Below are 18600 nucleotides of genomic sequence, written 5' to 3'. Positions count from 1 at the left end.
ATCGCCAGGATGCCTGCAGGGTTACAGCGCGCTTTACAAATCACATAAATAAAATAAGAAATACTCAGTGATGTAATTCAATTACATCACCAAGTTCTACAATAGAAGAAAGAAATCTGTACAGGTACCTGCCAGTGAAGGGAAGTGTACTAGAAAGATGGCTGACACTGGGGACTGATCTCTTCACCTATCACAACTATCAAATTTCCCTTTGAGCCAAAAACACCAGCCACCAGTGACAACCATCTTGCAAGTACACTTATCAGCAGTGTCTGGATGACACTCTTCCTGGTGGTCTAGTTGGGCTGGGTGGGAGGAGGAGTGTAAGTCTCACAAATAGAGACTAGGCAAACAAACTCAGTTCATTAAAGTAGTCTATCACAAAATGGTAGAAAGCATAGTTTGTAATTTCATCTGACTGTGGAGTAAATGCACAAAATACATGATCTGTGTAGGCACAAAGCTAAGCAGTCACACATGTTGCTCCTCACAGCCATTCACATGTGTATGATGAGATGAGGACAAGAAACACCTCACTCACACCATTCAAACATGTTTCTGGGTTAATAAACAGACTGTGAGTGTGTACGCAGCCACACCTATGTGATTGCTAAAGACTAGCACAAAGCCCAGTATATAGGACTAAAAAAAACAACATTTGGAGATAAAGAGTACGTATGTCACCATGAAAGTACAGATGTGCAAAACATCTTTGTGCAGTGGCAGTATTGTAGCCAATGAGGTCCATCAGAGGCGCGATTATTGCCTATTGAAAACTTTACCCAAGACCCTAGCATGTCAACTTGAAAATAGTTGATCCACGGGCTCCCCAGAGGCTAACCTCCAGAGCAGGTTGGCTATAGCCCCGGGTCTCCTGACTACTTTTGGCCCTCTGGGGAGAGGTGGTTTGTTGGCTTGCCACAGCCACCCCTCCTGGTGATCGGCTATCCCCAAGGAGGAGGGCAAAGACTACTGGGGTAAGATATAGTCACTGACAGCTGGACCTCAATCACAGGATGCCCACAAAAAAACTGCTTCCCTACGTCAAGGAAACGATTTCACCCAGAATCTTAAAGAGTTCACGAAATGCAGTCCCTGACTCAAAGTAATTTTTAAAGACACAAAAACCAGGCCTCATCACTCAATTTTTATGCAAACACCATTCTACTGTTAAGAATTCCCCCATCCTGACTTACCAGAAAGGACTAAATCCAGCAATGGAACAATCCCCCATTTGGAGGGATCTCACAATATTCACTCCTCTGCAATACTAGACCAGAGCACTCAAATTGGGAGACGCCGGTCCCAATACTGCCCATGGCCGGGAAATTAACATAAATATGCAAGTGATTTATCAGAATCGCCAGGGGCCTCCACTGCTCCAATTCTCGGAAAATGCGAGCAGGTTGTCCCAGTCCAAATACACTGCCACCAACAAGCAGCTCTCCCATTCTGGCATCTTCTTTAGAGCCACCAGGCTTTGATGCAATCAAGACTGAAACTCTAGAACATCAGGGAAATTGTGGGTTCTTAACACCAATATTTCTACAGAACTTTGAAAAAAAGATACAAGGAGGTTATACATAGACCGACAACTGCCACTGCTATAAACATCAAAAAACTGAATTCAAAAGCTGGATGTCCTTCAATTATTTCTTCCCCTATGCCCATTAACATAATGGATGGTGTGATATTAATTTTAACTCCCGTAATTTCCGGGAGGAACTTCTCTATATGGTCCAAATGTTGAATCAACTTCCTACATGTATAAAAAATATGTATAATGTCAGCCACATCTGCACCACATCTAAAACATTTCCCATCATTAAGCCCCTCAATTTCATCATCTTCGCAGGGGTATGATATAGATCAAATATAATTCTAAAATGTTGTGTTCTTTTTATAGCCACTGCTATAAAAATCAAAAAACTGAATTCAAAAGCTGGATGTCCTTCAATTATTTCTTCCCCTATGCCCATTAACATAATGGATGGTGTGATATTAATTTTATCTCCCGTAATTTCCGAGAGGAACTTCTCTATGTGGTCCAAAAGTTGAATCAACTTCCTACATGTATAAACAATATGTATAATGTTAGCCACATCTGCACCACATCTAAAACATTTCCCATCATTAAGCCCCCTATTTCATCATCTTCGCAGGGGTATGATATAGATCAAATATAATTCTAAAATGTTGTGTTCTTAGATGGGTTGATATTAAAATTTTCTCTGCTGTATCAATTGATTGTTCATGTGTATGTCTCCAAATCTATTTCTCCATCTTATATTTTGGGCCTCCAGATATTCTCTCTGCGTATCTAATAAGCAGCTATAGATCCCACCAATCTGTTGCTTCCGTCTAATAGGCTCGACTAACACGTATGGCTCTATTGTCCTTTATTTTTTCATCAAGAAGTCCCGCATCTGGAGGAATTTAATAAAAATCTGTTTGGAGGAGTTTATATTTATCAACTAATATCTGAAAGGAAAGCCGACCTTCGTCCTTATACATTTTGCCTATACATGTAGCTCCCTTATCTATTCCATTTCTGAGCAACTCAGTGAAAACCGCAGGTAGTAAAATGGGTGTTTTTAATGGGGTGTAAAAGCAGCACCCCACGATTTGTAATTTGTTCCGTACTACTCCTCATACCTTATAGGCAGCTCCTACTACCTTATAATGCGTACTTTTGTAATAGTTATACTCCAGCTTTCTAAACAGACAATACCTTACTCCTGCCCCAATATCATCTGATATATGAAGGGGTATTCTGTGGAGTTATCAATATCTTCTCCAGTGAGTATTATCCAGATGTTTTGCAAAATACATGCATAATAATAAAATGTAAAATTAGGTACAGCCCACCCCTCTTTCTCTTGAGGCGGTGACATAAAGGGCATTGCTCTTCGTGGTTTCCCTTGGGTCCGTACAAATCTCATACAGCATGATTGTAGTTGCTGTAGCTGTTCCCTAGACGGTTCTAACTTGCCTCTTGTTATATACACCAGAGCTGATTCTAACCCATTAATGCAGATTTGAGCATTGGGTGTCCTATAAACAGCTTGAATTGCTTGAATAAAGCCAGGGCCAAACCCCATGGTTTGTAATGTCCCCCAGAGAAAGCTCCATGACACACGGTTGAATGCCTTCTCGGCGTCTAATAATACTAAACCTAAGGTAGTGCGCTGTACATTAGCTTTCTCCAGCAATGCTACTACCCTGTCAATGTGATTTACGGTAGCCAAAATGGGTAAAAACACATGTTGTTTCAATGATACAAGTGGGGTGATAAGATTTGCTAGGCGAGTGGCTAACATTTTTGTATATATCTTCCCACTGGCGTTTACTAGGGAAATTTGCCAATACAACCCTGGGAGCTATGATACTTTTTTTTTTAAACAATAATATTTGCTTCCTCCCATGATTGGAGAACTGTCCCCACCTGTGCTTGTTGTAGGGTAGTCAGTAATTCAAATTTTAGCTCCTGGAAGAATGTTCTATAGACTTCCAGAGGCAGCTTGTCTGGACCCGCTGCTTTTCCACTGTTCAGAATATTTATTGCCTCTTCTTATTCTTTCATGGTAATGGTTCATCCAAAATATATGCCTCTACTTGCCCCAGTTTTACACCCTCTACGTCCTTGAAGAATGTCTCAATATCCTCTTCCCTCTGATTGTCTTCGGGTTATAATGTTTTAAAGAAAAAGTAAAATACTTCCAATATTTCCTGTGAGGTTTCCACTAATTGACCCTGTCTATCCAGAATTTTTTGGGATTCTCTCTGAAGCCTCTTTGGACCTTAGCCTTTGTGCCAAACACCGTCCAGTAGCTTCACTGAATTCGTATCTTTTTCTCTTAATCAAGTTAAATTTAATAGCAATTTCTCAGCTCCAATGAAGGTTAATTCTGGCTTTGCATCGTGCTCCTTCTGATTGTAAAGGGGCAGTATCTCCTCCATTCGCTATCAGTTCTACCTCTGCCAACCTAATCCTCCCATCAAAATCTTGAACCTCAGCTCTGAGTTGTTTCTGTTTATAAAGCGCATAGCTCAGTGTCTCTCCCCTAAACCCTGCTTTTAGGGCATCCCAGACATATGGTTGTACGTCGACTTATGGTTGACTTCTAAAAATTGCTGAATGCAATCATTCATGTGGTTTATACAATTAGACTCTTTTAAAAGCTTAAAGTCAAATGAATTAGATCTTTGTGAGGAAGAATTACTATTACATCTAGTCGGGATGTCTATCATTAATGGGCCATGATCTGATGTGATTCTTGGGTAGACTTGTATTCCGGCATCCGTTAATAGATCTGATGGTGCATAAAAGTAATGTAGCCTAACCAATTTGTTGTGAGGATGAGAATAAAACATAAGTCCCGGGTCTGATATCTGCAACATAGACCATGCATCTTTCAGACCATGATCCTCCACCAAGTGCTGTAATGCCTTGAAAACTCTATGTGTTCTGCCTGTATAGTATTTCCACTCCTTTTGAAGGTCTTGACTATCCAAGTGGATGTTGAAAGCATCACTCAAGATCAGCGGGGTAGGCCATGGCGCTAATTCCAGATTAAGACCCTCTAACACTGAGGCTTCGTCAAAGTTAGACCCAAATACAGAGCATATAATAAATACAAATTCCCCCCCAGCACATTCAATAACCACCCAGCGGCCCTGCTTGTCAACCGCTATTCTACCAGTGCTTTGAAACCCATTCTTTGCTAAAATGGCTACTCCGCGGTTTGTGGTGGACAAGTCAGATTGCATCACCAGAAGCTCAGCAACAACCCACATTAAATGAACATAACCTTAAATTACCCTGGACCCGTTTATCCCCCTTCAAAAACTGATGTACCTCTCCATTTTATGACCTTATCTCCTGACATCCATACGCTCATCCTCATCTTCAATTTACTATGAACTGCATTTTCTATTTTAACTCCATCCCTATCCCCCTTATCCTGACCCACCATCCCCCCTCCTCTACCCGTAGTGCAGTCAGTAACCAGACTCCACCCCTCAAGCCCCTCCTGTATTGAGGCTTTAGGACCAACGGTCCCGGTGGTGGATAGCTAACCTCTCCCAGGGCCTCCCCTATATATCTAATATGCTAATAAAGTACCTGATAACCTAATTAAGTATTGATTTCATACAATCACCTTGAGCAAGTATATATCAAAAAAGTTTCCCTGATGGCCTAACATAATTTTGTCTTTATACAACCTGCCTGACACACAATCCTTTAGATCTTCAAAATGTTCATAAATTCCATACAAATATTTACCTCTGCGTTGAGAAAAAAAAGGGAGTGAAGAAGAAAGGAAGAAAAAAAAACAGAAAAAAAGGTGGGGAGGGGTCATTCTGCACTTTCCATGCTTCTTTCTGCACCTGTCTTGCTTCTTTCTGCACCCTCTTTTCCCTTTATGTACCACTTGTTCCTCTTTTTGCACTCTTCCTGCCTTTTCTGCACATTTCTTCCCTTTTTATGCAAGTCTGTTGCCTCCGTCTGCACCTCATTTCTGCACCCCTGTTGTCTCTTTCTGCACTTGTCTTCCCTTATATATTATTTTATAGTTTTATAGAGTGCGAACCAGACCTATGAGGGTATCAGAGCACTTTACTGTATTAAGGGTGGTATACAAAGCGATGGGAAGGGAGGGATCAATTGGGTAAAATAGTGGATACATAATGCAAGAAAACACGCAGTCTAAAGTCCCAGCTACATGTGGGAAGGAAATTAAAACAGGTAGATACATTGTACAAGAAGGCACATAGTCTCAACTCTTTGGAGAATGCCCAGGAGTGCAGGAATAGGTATCGTCCAGAGAAAGGATTTAATATAACGTGTTCATTAGGCGAGAGAGTTCCAAATCATTGGCGCAGCCCCAGTGATGGCCTGATTGTAGTTTTTTTTCTTTCAGAAACATGCAGGTTGCAGCAGTAGGTTTTTGGCAGTTCGGGAGTTTCTGGGTCCTCCTGATATCACGAGTTTTTGTGCAAGAAATATTGGGGAGTTGTTATAAAGAGCTTTGTGAGTAATGCAGGCCAGTTTCAATTCGATTCTGGCCTCTAGGCGAAGCCAGTTCAGCGCTTTGAGGTGGGGAGAGATGTGGTAATTTTGCTTTGAGTCGGTTAGTAGTCTGGAGGCGGTGTTGTGGCAGGCTTTTAATGGGGCCAGAGATTTCTTGGGTAGACCGGCAAGAGTAGAGCATCCATATTCTAATCTGGAAATGACTAGTGTCTGTACTGCCGTATAAAGGTCGGACACATCATGAAGGGCTTTAGGTTTCTTAGGTAACTCAGGTGGAATCTATCCATTTTGGCCATCGAGTTTATATGGCCACGATTGTTCAGGCTGCCGTCCAGGGTTATTCCAAGGGATTTCGCCGAGGAGGGTAGTTTAGTGCTGAGATGGTCTTGATCCATTCCTGGATGTCTGGATTGGGTTTGGGTGGAGAGATCAGAAGAAATTCAGTTTTATTTGCGTTGAGTTTAAGCTGGTTGGTGGTGAGCCAGTGGACTGTTAGCTTCAAGGCCTCATTCAGGGAGAAAATTTCACAGGGGAAGAGATGTTTATGTAGATTTGTGTATCATCGGCGTATATAAGGTAGGAGATATTGGCGGCATTTAGAACCTCGGTGAGACGTTCAAGGTACTTTAAGCATATCTGTTTCAATTAAGGTGATGGTGCATGTGACACACTTCACAACATTATGCTTTGCAAACAGAATGCTAAATATTTCTAAGCTTCACTCAGCTGACATCAAAGAAGAATAGAATTTGGATGAGGTTTGGAGCGCACACAAATCAAACTGACTTCTGTTCATCGATCATTTGCAATTTAGATGATTTATTATAAGTATAGCTGCACAAACAGAAGAAGTAGAGTTTGAAACTTTGAATACTTGAAAATGGCATCATTTTCTGAGCTGAAACAGCTCCATGAACGATACTTGGATGCAGCTTTAATGCTGGAAACATATACTGCAAATGATTCTGCCTTCCTCTATGATTCAGTTATTCAGATGTTACCTTCTTTCAACAACATATTCACCTCAGGTATGTTTCCTATAACTCCTGTTTTCCAAGCTGAAGATGTGGTGAAATATCACTGTATATGCTCTATGTTTATGCATTGAATTCTGAGAATTGTTATGAGAGCTTCTTTCTTTCGGTGCATTAATTGTTTCATCGGGTCTGGTTATTTAAAGACAAGAATGAATAATAAATGTATTTCACATTTTTGTTGTTAATGAAATCAAAAGCAGGAATAGACAGTTGACAGAATGAACAAATGTAAAATCTGAAAAGCACATAGATGATGAAAAGTACATTGTAAAGTATATTAATATTTACAATCTATCCATAATGTCTTGTACATTGTGCATTGAAAAGCAAGATAAATGTCAATAATGCCTCCTATTTTCACTGACATTGCACAAATTATGTACATTTCAAAACTAGAAAACTGGAATAAAACACAGGAGGCTGTTTCTGCAACTCAGTATATAGAATGCACCAGTGACTGAGATGGGACGAATTGTACAGATCTAATCCCAATAAAATCCTCTGACGATAAAATCATGCTCCTTCATGAATGGAATATACAGATATATTTCCCTAGTTCTTTTTATGAATCTTTTATATCTCACTGTTCCATGATAATACAGCTGCAGATATTCTTCCATAGATTATGTAAACTAGAATCAACATCACATTAGACACAGAATGTAGCCTCCATACCCATCAGCTTGCCCCAAGTATGAATAGTGCATGGGCTGCAATCAAAAGTACATCTGTGCACCACATTTTGGTAGATGGCAGTGGAATTTCCATTGTTGCATATTTACATTTTAAAGTTTACAATTTTCGTTACATTGGATACTGTGGCACTGTTCACAAACGTAAATGTACTACTAGTAGAATGTACTCCTACAATTTTAGGTATTTGGGTATAAAAAAAAGGAGTGTAAAGTAACTCAGTGTAGTATTCTGACCCATTGTTAGTATACCAACCATTCAACCTGAGATCACTCCAGTCCCAGTCATATGCAAATTAGTCTTGGTAGAGCTTCAATATGAAAAGTCCAGCCTGAATTGCCCAGACAGGTCCTCTCTGAAATGGAATATGTGCCACCTAAGAAGGGTGTCAGATTTCTTGGGCCACATCATTCATGTGTAGGTTGGTTCCAGGGTCTCAGTGAGCAATGGCCCCTTAACCATTCAGGGGCGTTTTTATAAAAAAAAGTCATATAGTGCAACATGCCAATTTGCTGGGTTGCGTGATAGGGAAAAAGCAGGAATGTGCCATATTTAAAAGAATTTCTGCTATAGTCCCTTTTGCTGGTGTCATTTTGGCTGCCTAGGCACACTTTCACCATGGTGCAAGGGTGCCGGTGTTGCATAAAGGGCGGTTTTTAGAAGGAAGCAATGCTTTCTTGCACAAAAACAATCAACAGTGGCATATTCTTCAGAATGCAGCGCACATAGAAAGAGGAAGTAACAAGCATAATCTGGGAATGTTTAAAAAAATCATAGAAGTTGCATGAGAATAACCTGTGCCCCCCTTCTCTTGACATATGTGGTTGGACCCTGGGGGATGGGGTCCCTGGGGATAAAATCATCTGAGGGGAAGGGGGTTTGTGCCCCTTACCTATTAAATATGTTGCCGGGGTGCCCAGGGTCAAAAGTGGCCCGTGGAGGGGGGGTGCGGGTTGGCTGCCTTTGGCTGCCTTTAGCGAGTTGGACACAGAGACTGGTTGCAGACCAGGCCTTGTGACCAACCTACCACTGCACATGGCCAAAGACTGGGTGCTGCATGGGGTTAGTTGTATATGGTGGGTCGGCCACAGTGCATGACCGCAGGCTGGTGATGTGTGGCACTGGCCTCATGAGGAGGTTGGCCGAAGGGCCAGGATACATGCCAGTCTCTGAAGCCAACCTTATGCTGCTCAAAACAGGAGGCTTTGCGCTGTGTTGGATTAATATTTGGTAATTAAATATTTCTATTGTTTTTATCTATGTTTTATGATCTTGTGGAACTCTCTAGGGATTGTGTATAGTAAAAAGGAGTAGATGAGTTTTCAATGCACCCTATTAGTAGGGATGCATATTGTGATCCTTGTTTTTGAGAAGAAGCTTAAGAGATAAGTTCAGTGATGATTAGATTGTTAATACAAACTAGAGTTACAATCTCACGAGACTCCTGCAGGAACCTGAGCAGGAGAAAGGAGTAGGTGATGTATGAATATGCTCTGGTATGCACACGTGTTACTGTGGTAAGGAGTCTTACTCGAGATGGTGTTTATCAGAATCTACTATTTACGCCCATCTGCTTGGTGAGAGTGGTAAGTAGAGTGCAGTCTCTCCCTACACCCTACTATGCACATCTATTATCAACGAGAGGGATGTTAGCATTGAGGATAGTCCATTTCCACTTACTACTGCACACTCCCATCAGCTGCGGGAAGGATTGAGCAGTGAGGCTGGTCTCTCTTAACACACCCTACTATTCACACCCGTCATCTGAGCCCGAGGTCCAATAGGAGAGGCAAGTCTTTCCCCTCACCCATCATCTGAGAGAGAGCAAGAGATCTGAAAGGAGAGTCTTGTTATTCTCCATGCACTACTACCCACATAAGTCATCTGAGAGAGATGTATGATAGGAATATGAATATGATTTGTAAAGCGCAAACTCATGCTCAAGGGCGTATTGGCACTATAGAGGCACCCAAAGTGGTCCTCCTAAATGGGGGGACAGTCAAGTTCCTGGCAGAACACAAATGAAGAGTCCCTCCTGGGATAAAACCATTTAAGTTTCTCCTTGAAATGGATGGGCCCTAGACCGTGCAGTGATTTATAGGCCAGACAAAGGGCCTTGACCCTGCAACGTTGTCTGACCGGTTGCCAGTGGAGGGTCCCGATGGCTCCTCTCGCAGATTCGTATTTTTGAATTTTGAAGAGGAACCGTGCTGCTACATTCTGCAGCATCTGCAGCCTCTTCAGAGGGCCTGTAGTAAGGATGAGATCGAGTCTGTTGCAGTAGTCGGTCCTTGTGAGTAACAGTGCAAAGATCACGGTTTTCAAAAGCTCAGGGGGTAGGAATTTTTCAATCTTTTTTACAAGCCTTAGAGAGCAGTATGAGGCAAATGTGAGTTTGTTCACTCGGTCATTGAGCTTCAACTGGTTATCGAACAGAAAGCCAAGATTTTTTGCTTTATTTATGGGTTCAAGGAGTGGGCCCAGCTCAGGCGGCCACCATGCCAGCTTCCAGAATGAAGGGTTATTGCCAAAGATGATGGCCTCTGATTTTGTGGCATTCAGTTTGAGACAATTGTTGTACATCCACTTGCTCACATTGCACATGCAGGTCCGAAATGCAGAGCCAGAATTGATTTTGTATTCACTAGTGATACCACAATTTGGGTATCATTAGCATATGCTGTCAGGGAGAAGACAGAATTTTTGATAAGTGTGACCAGTGGTATGATATAAAGATTGAACAATGTTGGGCTCAAAGTCGAGGAAGGATTGGAGGAGATCTAATGCTGTGTCCTTGATCTCCAGACTCTGCATACGGTCAACCAGAATCTTATGGTTGCCCGAATCAAATGCCGCCAAGAGATCCAGCAGGAGAAAATTAAACAAAAAAACCCTCTGACTGAATTTTTTTTTTAAAGGTGCTCAAAGTCACAAAGGTACTAAACCAGTCCTAAAATACTGGCTTTTAGACTTGGCACCTTGGCGTGAGTCTCCCTTCTACTTTTTGCTGATGTGCCTCAGATATTTTGCTGGTGTTCGATGCTCAGGGCACTGCGCCACGGCCAATCCGTGCCGCTGTGCAAGTGCTCCCAATGTAAAGTGTATGTACAATTGATTTCCACGATTGGCTTATTTGGTCTACTGTCAGTCCCCAGTAACGTGCACGAGGAGTGCCGGGGCTTGTAGAAACAAATGCTGCTAGTGGGCCTGCAGCCCTGGTTGCGCCACCCACAGAAGCGGCCTCGTAAGACATGACTCGGGTCTGCCATTGCAGACCCCGCGTACAGTCCCGTACTGTCACGCTGACTGTGCAAGTGCCCACACTTGCCAGTCCCTGAACCTTCCCTAACCTCCATATCAGTCACCCCTAGGGTAGGCCTACGTGCAGGGTGCATTGAAGCGTAAGGAAGGACAAGCCTAGAGTGTGGCATGTCCTCATAGAGAAATGGACCACCTCAACAGTTTCGGGTTCTCACCCCTCAGTTGCATCAACCATCTGAGGGGCCTTTGGTCCATCTGAACTCGGAAGTGAGACCCAAACAAGTAGGGTCTTAGCTTCTTCAGGGCCCAGACCACAGCAAAAGCTTCTCGCTCAATCGCACTCCACTTCTGTTCCCGTGGAAGTAACCTCCGACTGATGAAGGCCACAGGGTGATCCCATCCCTCCTCAGTCGTCTGTGAGAGGACAGCCCCAATCCCATGCTCTGAAGCATCTGTCTGCACTAAGAACTCTTTGGAGAAATCAGGAGCCAGGAGCACGGGCGCCGTGCACATGGTCGTCTTCAGGGTGTCGAATGCTACCTGACAGGCGTCAGTCCAGATCACCTTCCAGGGCTGCTTCTTCGAAGTCAGCTCGGTCAAGGGGGCAACAATGGTGCCGTATCCCTTGATGAACCTCCTGTAATACCCGGTGAGTCCGAGGAAGGCCCTCACCTCCGTTTGGGTCTTGGGGGCTTCCCAAGCCAGGATGGTTTGGATTTTGGGTTGAAGGGGCGCCACCTGGCCGCTCCCAACTTGGTGTCCCAAATACACCACTGAACCCTGCCCGATCTGACACTTGCTTGCCTTGACCGTGAAGCCTGCCTTGCACAGAGCCGCCAACACTTCCCATAGGTGTCACAAGTGTTCCTCCCACGTACTGCTGAACACTGCGATGTCGTCCAGGTAGGCGGCACTGAACGCGTCCAGTCCAACCAACACCCGGTTGACCAACCTCTGGAAGGTGACAGGGGTGTTTTTCATCCCAAAGGGCATAACCCGGAATTGGTAGTGCCCATCTGGGGTTGAAAACACGGACCTCTCCTTGGCCCCGTCAGTTAAGGCGATCTGCCAGTACCCAGACGTTAAGTCAAACGTACTGAGGTACCGGGCAGTCCCCAACCGATCGATGAGCTTGTCAGCTCTGGGGATGGGGTGCGCGTCAGTCTTCGTGACCGAATTGAGTCCTCGATAGTCCACACAGAACCATAGTTCGGGTGTGGCTCCCGGCGTCGCAGCCTTCAGGACCAAGACCACTGGGCTGGCCCAAGGACTGCTGGAGGACTCAATCACCCCAAGAGCAAACATCTTCGAGACTTCCTCTTTGATGCAGGCTTGTACCCTGTCAGTCACACGGTAAGCCTTGTGCTTCACCAGCAAGCTGTCTCCCGTGTCCACATCATGGACGCACCAATCTGTGACACCAGGAACCAGGGAGAACAAGTCAGAAAATTGCCCCAGCAGCTGGCAGCAATCACTCTGCTGTTCAGGGGTCAGGGAGGGTGAGAGGTTAACTCCATCCGCTGACCCGTCTCGCTCAGAGGCCACCAAGAGGTCCGGAAGAGGCTCGGTCTCCTCCTCCATTCCGTCATCGGTTGCCAACAGCATGCCCACTTCGGACCTCTGCAAGTGGGGCTTAAGGCGGTTAACATGTAGGACCCTCAAAGGGTTCCTGGGAGTTTGCAAGTTCACCAGGTAGGTGACAGGACTCTTGCGCTCCACAGCCTCAAATGGACCCGTCCACTTATCCTGAAGTTCACAGGGCTCCACCGGGGCCAAGACCCACACCTTTTGTCCAGGTTGAAGCTCCACCAGAGTGGCATTCTGGTCGTACCACCGCTTCATCTCTTCCTGGCTGGCTTCCAGGTTTGCCTCAGCAAGTTTCCTGAAGCGCCTGGTCTGGTTTCAGAAGGCCAGCATGTAGCTATATACATTCTGGGGAGATTTCCTGGGAGACTGCTCCCAGCCTTCCCAAACCAGACTCAGAGGTCCTCGGACCGGGTGACCGTACAGAAGCTCGAAGGGACTGAACCCGAGCGACTTCTGTGGCACCTCTCGGTACGCAAACAGTAGGCATAGCAAGAGGACGTCCCACTTACGCCTCATTGGTCCTTCTAGGCCCATGATCATACCTTTCAAGGTTCAGTTGAATCTCTCAACCAACCCGTTTCCTTGGGGATGGTAAGGGGTGGTGAACTTGTACGTTACACCACACTCTTGCCAAAGGGACTTCATATATTTCGATATGAAATTGGTACCTCTGTCAGACACCACCTCTAGAAGGAATCCTACTCGAGAGAAAATTCCCATCAGTGCTCGTCCCACCATGGGGGCCGTCACTGTCCTCAGAGGGATGGCTTCATGGTACCGGGTGGCATGGTCCACCAAGAACAGGATGAACCTGTTGCCCATGGCTGTCTTGGGGTCAAGGGGCCCCACAATGTCAATTCCCACTCGTTGGAATGGGGTACTGACGACAGGGAATGGTTGGAAGGGAGCCTTGTTCTTCCCTCCACACTTACCACTGGCTTGGCAAGTCGGGCATGTCCTATAGTGAGCATCTGAGCTCCGGTGCATCTGGGGCCAATAAAAGTGGGTGACAAGCCTGTCATAGGTCTTGTCCATCCCCAGATGTCCTGCTAACGGCACATCGTGAGCCAAACCCAGTAGGAAGGCTCTGAACTTCTGGGGTACCACCAGCACATGGGCTGACCCAAGTTCAGCAGCCTTAGACTCTGAATACAGGAGATCGTTCCCCCAGTATACCAAGTGTTTTCCGGACTGAACACCATTGGCCTGGTCTGCAGCCTGCTGCCGCATCCCCACGAGAGAAGGGCACTCTCTCTGCTCTCGGCAGAATTCCTCCCTGGAGGGACCCCCTTCCTGCTGCCAATGGGTCAGCTCAGGCAGGTCTCCCAGTTCGGCGATCTGTTCCCCCGGTAGGCTCCAGGGCATCCCCCTCAAGGTCTGCTTCCTCCTGGGCCGTGGGAACTTCGGGATCCGGCTGTCCGCGCCCCCTACGCCTTCTCTCTAAGGCCGGTTCCTGGGCCTCTCCCTCAGGCTCCAGGACCTCTTCAACACCCCTACTGGCTGCCATGGACCATGTGGTCACGCACGCCCAGTCGGGTAGACCCACCATGCGCAGATTAGTCGTTTTCTCCACCTTTCCCCAAGGGGAGTTCTCCAAATCGTTCCCTAGCAGACAATCTACAGGCATGTAGGTCCTCACAGCGACTTGCAGAGTACCAGAGACCCCCCCCCACTCATAGGGAACCTGAGCGGTCGGACATTGGCTCTCAGAATTGTCAGCATTGACAACCCTACAGTAGGCATGCGGTACTACCTGCTCTTGAGACACCAGGTGCTGCCTCACTGCAGTCACACTGGCTCCTGTATCTCGAAGAGCCTCCGCCTTCTTACCGTTGATGGTCACTACCTGCGCATATTTTTTAGTGTTATTGGGCAGGTAGTTTTCGGGGACCATCTCACTGTCTCCTAGCGAGACTAGGGTCATCTGAACGGGATCCCCACCCAGTTGGACGGCTACTTCCTCCCCAAAGTTTACATTAGCTAGTTGCCGGGGTGGAGCACCAGTGGGTGCGGGTTTTGCGAACAAGCGACACTTAGGGTCAGAGGCAATGTGACCCAGTTCGCCACACCTAAAACAGGCGATGGGCCATCTTTCATGCGCGGGTAGGAGTTGGACTCTTCAGAGGGAAGATCTAGCAGGGTATCCCGCCCCTCGATCAGGAACCGTCCCCACAACCCTGCTCCCCAGTCTTTCTCAGGGACCCCGTGGGAGGACATGGCTACCTCGTAGGCCCGGAACCACTGCCCTATGTCATCCCCCTTAAAATACTCCTTCACCACATCTTTCGGTACGTAGACCCTTGACTCTACCTGGGCTGGCGTTGTGCTGCCACCAGGAGCTGCGTCCAAGCTCTTTGCTTTCAGCTCCAATTCTTTGAGTCGTATCTCATGCTCCAGCTGGAGCCGTTTTTCTTCCATTGCCATCTGTCCTTTCAATCTGGCCATCTCCACTTCATGCACTCTGGTTGCGGCCCTGTCCGCCAGCTCTTCTGATGAGAGACCTCCTGGCACTTCGATCAGACTCTCGGGTGGATCCACTACCCCCCGATTTTCCGGATCTCTCGACTCTTTCCAAGCTGTGAATGCCTTGATGCGCTGGGCTCGGGTTTTGCAGCCCGCTTGGGAGACTCGGAACTTTTCGCACAGGGCTTTCAACTGGTCACCCTTCTTTTGCCCAAGCCCTTCCCAGTCAACTTCGTTGAATCCAGAGATAACAGAGAGTGCTCTCACGGGGAGTGAACCAGGCATGGTTTCGGATATTGGAGATCTCTCGGCAAGGACGTAATCTGTGGCTCGTTACTTGGTCTGCTCTCACTACGTGGTGATCAGTAATTCACTGTATATAAATCACAAATGCAAATCCGAAATCCCACCTCTGCCACCAATGTTGGAACCGGAGGTCTCTGGTTGGCACAGGTATGCGCTTGTGACAAGCAGGGACCCCCAGCTCCACGTCAGGTCAAGGGAACTACTCCTTCGAATAACCCCTGCTCACCCTCTAGGCAGTGTGGCGCGAGCAGACAAGGCTAATCCTCAGGGCGATATTAAGTTAAGCATTTATGATCACACACAGTAAACCCACTGACCCACCACAAATGGACACCAGTCGTGTAGTTGTATCAAAAATACGTATACTTTATATGAAAGATAGATTCAAGCAGGATTATCACAAGGCCATATACATGTAACGACTCGAGGCCAACAGATGATACTTAGGCAAGCTTTAGTCTTTAAATGTTTGTTGTTCAACAAGGTACGATGACAGGGAAATAATAACGTTGCGGACCCTGGATCCGATGTGAACTCGAGACAGAGTTCAAGTGTACCTTGCTTGTGGAAGTCCGAGGCGATTCAGGCGCGGCTGGTGAGGGCGGACTCCGAACGAGGCCGACAGCTCTCCAGAGGATCTCTCCGGCTCAGGTCTCCCTCGAGGTACGAGGTGGAGGAGCAGGACTGTGGAGGGTTGCGGCGATCTGGGGTCGATGCAGCTCACGGGGCGAGGTGCCGTTCATGCCTGCGGGGCATAATAACTCAGAATAATAAAATACTTCCTTTAGTAAGGTTTATTTTAATATCCTGTGTTTGCAAATGATACTTTTAGAAAGATAGCCTTTGCGCGCCTAACTATTTAGCCCACCTCTGCCAGGATGTGTATCTGTTGTCTGGGTTTGTGTGAGTGACAGGGCTGGGAGATTCCCGGGGACAGTTGGAACCCCCAGGTGGTGAATAGGGTGCTTGCACCAGGATGGGTGGGCGGAGTAGTCCTTGACTCTGAGTAGGGTTGTGCTCCACCATCACAAGGCTGGCTCCACCCCCCTGCGGAGCGTCTGATGTCCCTGCCCGCACTCTGAAAGAAGATGGCAGCTTCCTGTAAACAGAGTACTCCAGAACCGGGTTGAACTAGGCTCAGGCCCCCTGGCCTGCAAAGACAAAAGAATCTCAGTATAAATATAGGAGCCCGCTCCTTACAAATCAGATCCAGTTTTGACCACGACGAACCTCTGCCTGACTAGAAGGACCAAGAGAAGCTGAAGGACGGAAACCGGTCTGAATCCTGTAAGACTGGCCTACAGTGGTGCCTTGCTGAGAACGGAGAGAAAAGGACCAGAAAGGACTTTGTAGACTTGTGCCTGAAACGATCTCCAAGGGCTTGATTGAGAGCTTGCCCCCTGAACGGAACCCCAGGACCATTGGGTTCTATCTGCTGGTGCCCGTCTGCTGTTGGGCCTTAGTTCTTATATCCTCGCCGGAGTTGTGACTCGGGTACCTTCGCCCCCTCCCAGGTCGTGACAGCTCGGAGCCTGGTCGCCCCGCCGTAGAGAGCCCGCTCATCCCTGAGTCGCTCTCCGCTTCAGAGCCGGGCCGCCTGCTCTCCTGTCACCTCGCCGCTAACGGAGCGCGTTGTGCACCTCTCACCTTCTCCCGCCGGAATCTGCACGGAGCGCATTCCATAGCCTCGGACGGTCCATACGTCGTCACGTACCCGACTGTCTCGCTTTGCCCTCCTGCACACCAAGACCCGTGTTGCACCTCAAGAAAGGCCTCCCCGTACCGTGGTACCTGAAGTCTAGTGCTGCACCCGTCTGCCGTAGAACGTGACGCCCCTCACAGATCCACTAGTACGACCCAGCGTGCTAAGAAGTAGTACGCCCCGCAGTAACCTACACCCTGCGCAGAACCTTGTTGCCAAAAATTATAGTAACCACGCTTATAGTGGTTAGTAGGTAAAAGGTATTTATTCATGAGTACATCTTTATAGTTGTACAGCGACCTCAAGCTTCTTCAACTGACTCTTTTTCCTAGAACATTTTGGGAAGAGACCAGCCCATGGGACTGAGTCAGCATTTGTGATGATATTGGACAACCTACGAATGAGGGCGGACAGGGGTGAGTCAGCAATTCTAATACTGCTGGACCTGTCCGCCGCGTTCTATATGGTAAACCCTGACATTCTGCTGACAAGGCTGGAGACCTTTGGAGTGAAAGGAATGGCGCTTAACTGGATGCGATTGTATTTGTCCGGCAGATGGCAGGCAGTGGTACTCCCTCCATACCAATCTGAATTTGCCAGAGGTCCACATGGGGTTCCACAGGGATCATCCATCAGTCCCATATTGTTTAATGCCTACATGCAACCCCTGTTGGGTATCATTAAAGCTCATGACATCAGCGTGATTAACTACGCTGACGACACACACCTTATGTAGGCTTCCATGCCTGTATGCATGAAATGGCGACATGGCTGAAGGGAAACTCGCTCCAGTTCAACAGCGGAAAAATGGAGATCCTACAATGCAAGGTGGGGAGAGTCGCCAGAAGCCTGCCTGCAGACTTTTGGCCCCCAGTCTCGGATGGACCACTGACACCAGTGAATACGGTGCGGAATCTGGGGGTCAGCTTTAATGAAAATCTAAATCTGGAGACACACATTAACAAACTGGTGGGCAGTTGCTTTACTTTAATGCGAGGTCCCTGAAAGCTGCTACCTTTGCTACCGGTACAGGCAAGAACAACTGTAGTCAGGAGAACCATTCTTAGTCACCAGGACTACTGTAAAGGTCTTGTTACTGGAATCACCTGGATATCTGATTAACAGGCTACAGAGTATCCAGGCGGCAGCAGATTAGTTGGCACTCTCACGAACCCACCGATCCTCAACAACTCAAGCGTTGGCTGACTTGCACTGGCTCCCAGTGCCTCAGAGGATCCTATTCAAATCCCTATGCACCGTATTCAAAGCAGTGCATGGTCAGGGCCCTAAGCCACTTCAGGGCAAGTTCCAGTGGTATGAGCCCACACGGGCCCTCCTCTCCTCTTCTACCAGTCTTGTCAGAATAACTAGGATAAGAAAAAGACCCAGGGCGGTAGAGCGTTTAGCGTAGCAGCAGCCCGCCTCTGGAATAGCCTTCCAATGGAAATCAGGAATATCAGCGAATTGCTGCTGTTCCGGAAAAAAATCAAGAACTGGCTCTTTCCAAGGGTATAACC

At 46.8% G+C, this 18600-nt stretch overlaps 1 protein-coding gene and 1 pseudogene across 1 annotated transcript in view; both read left to right on the top strand.

Moving 5' to 3' along the window:
* The window catches only part of LOC144752108 (nicotinamide N-methyltransferase-like), a 193568-nt gene that overhangs the window by 20549 nt on the left and 154419 nt on the right, over window positions 1–18600 (top strand). The window lies entirely within an intron of this gene.
* Window positions 709–836, top strand: LOC144752313 (U4 spliceosomal RNA; annotated as a pseudogene).

This window comes from Lissotriton helveticus, chromosome 4_2 (genome assembly GCF_964261635.1).
Source record: "Lissotriton helveticus chromosome 4_2, aLisHel1.1, whole genome shotgun sequence".
Classification (NCBI taxonomy): Eukaryota; Metazoa; Chordata; class Amphibia; order Caudata; family Salamandridae; genus Lissotriton; species Lissotriton helveticus.
Note: the sequence above shows the minus strand (reverse complement) of the source record. Positions and strands in the feature narration are given on the sequence as shown.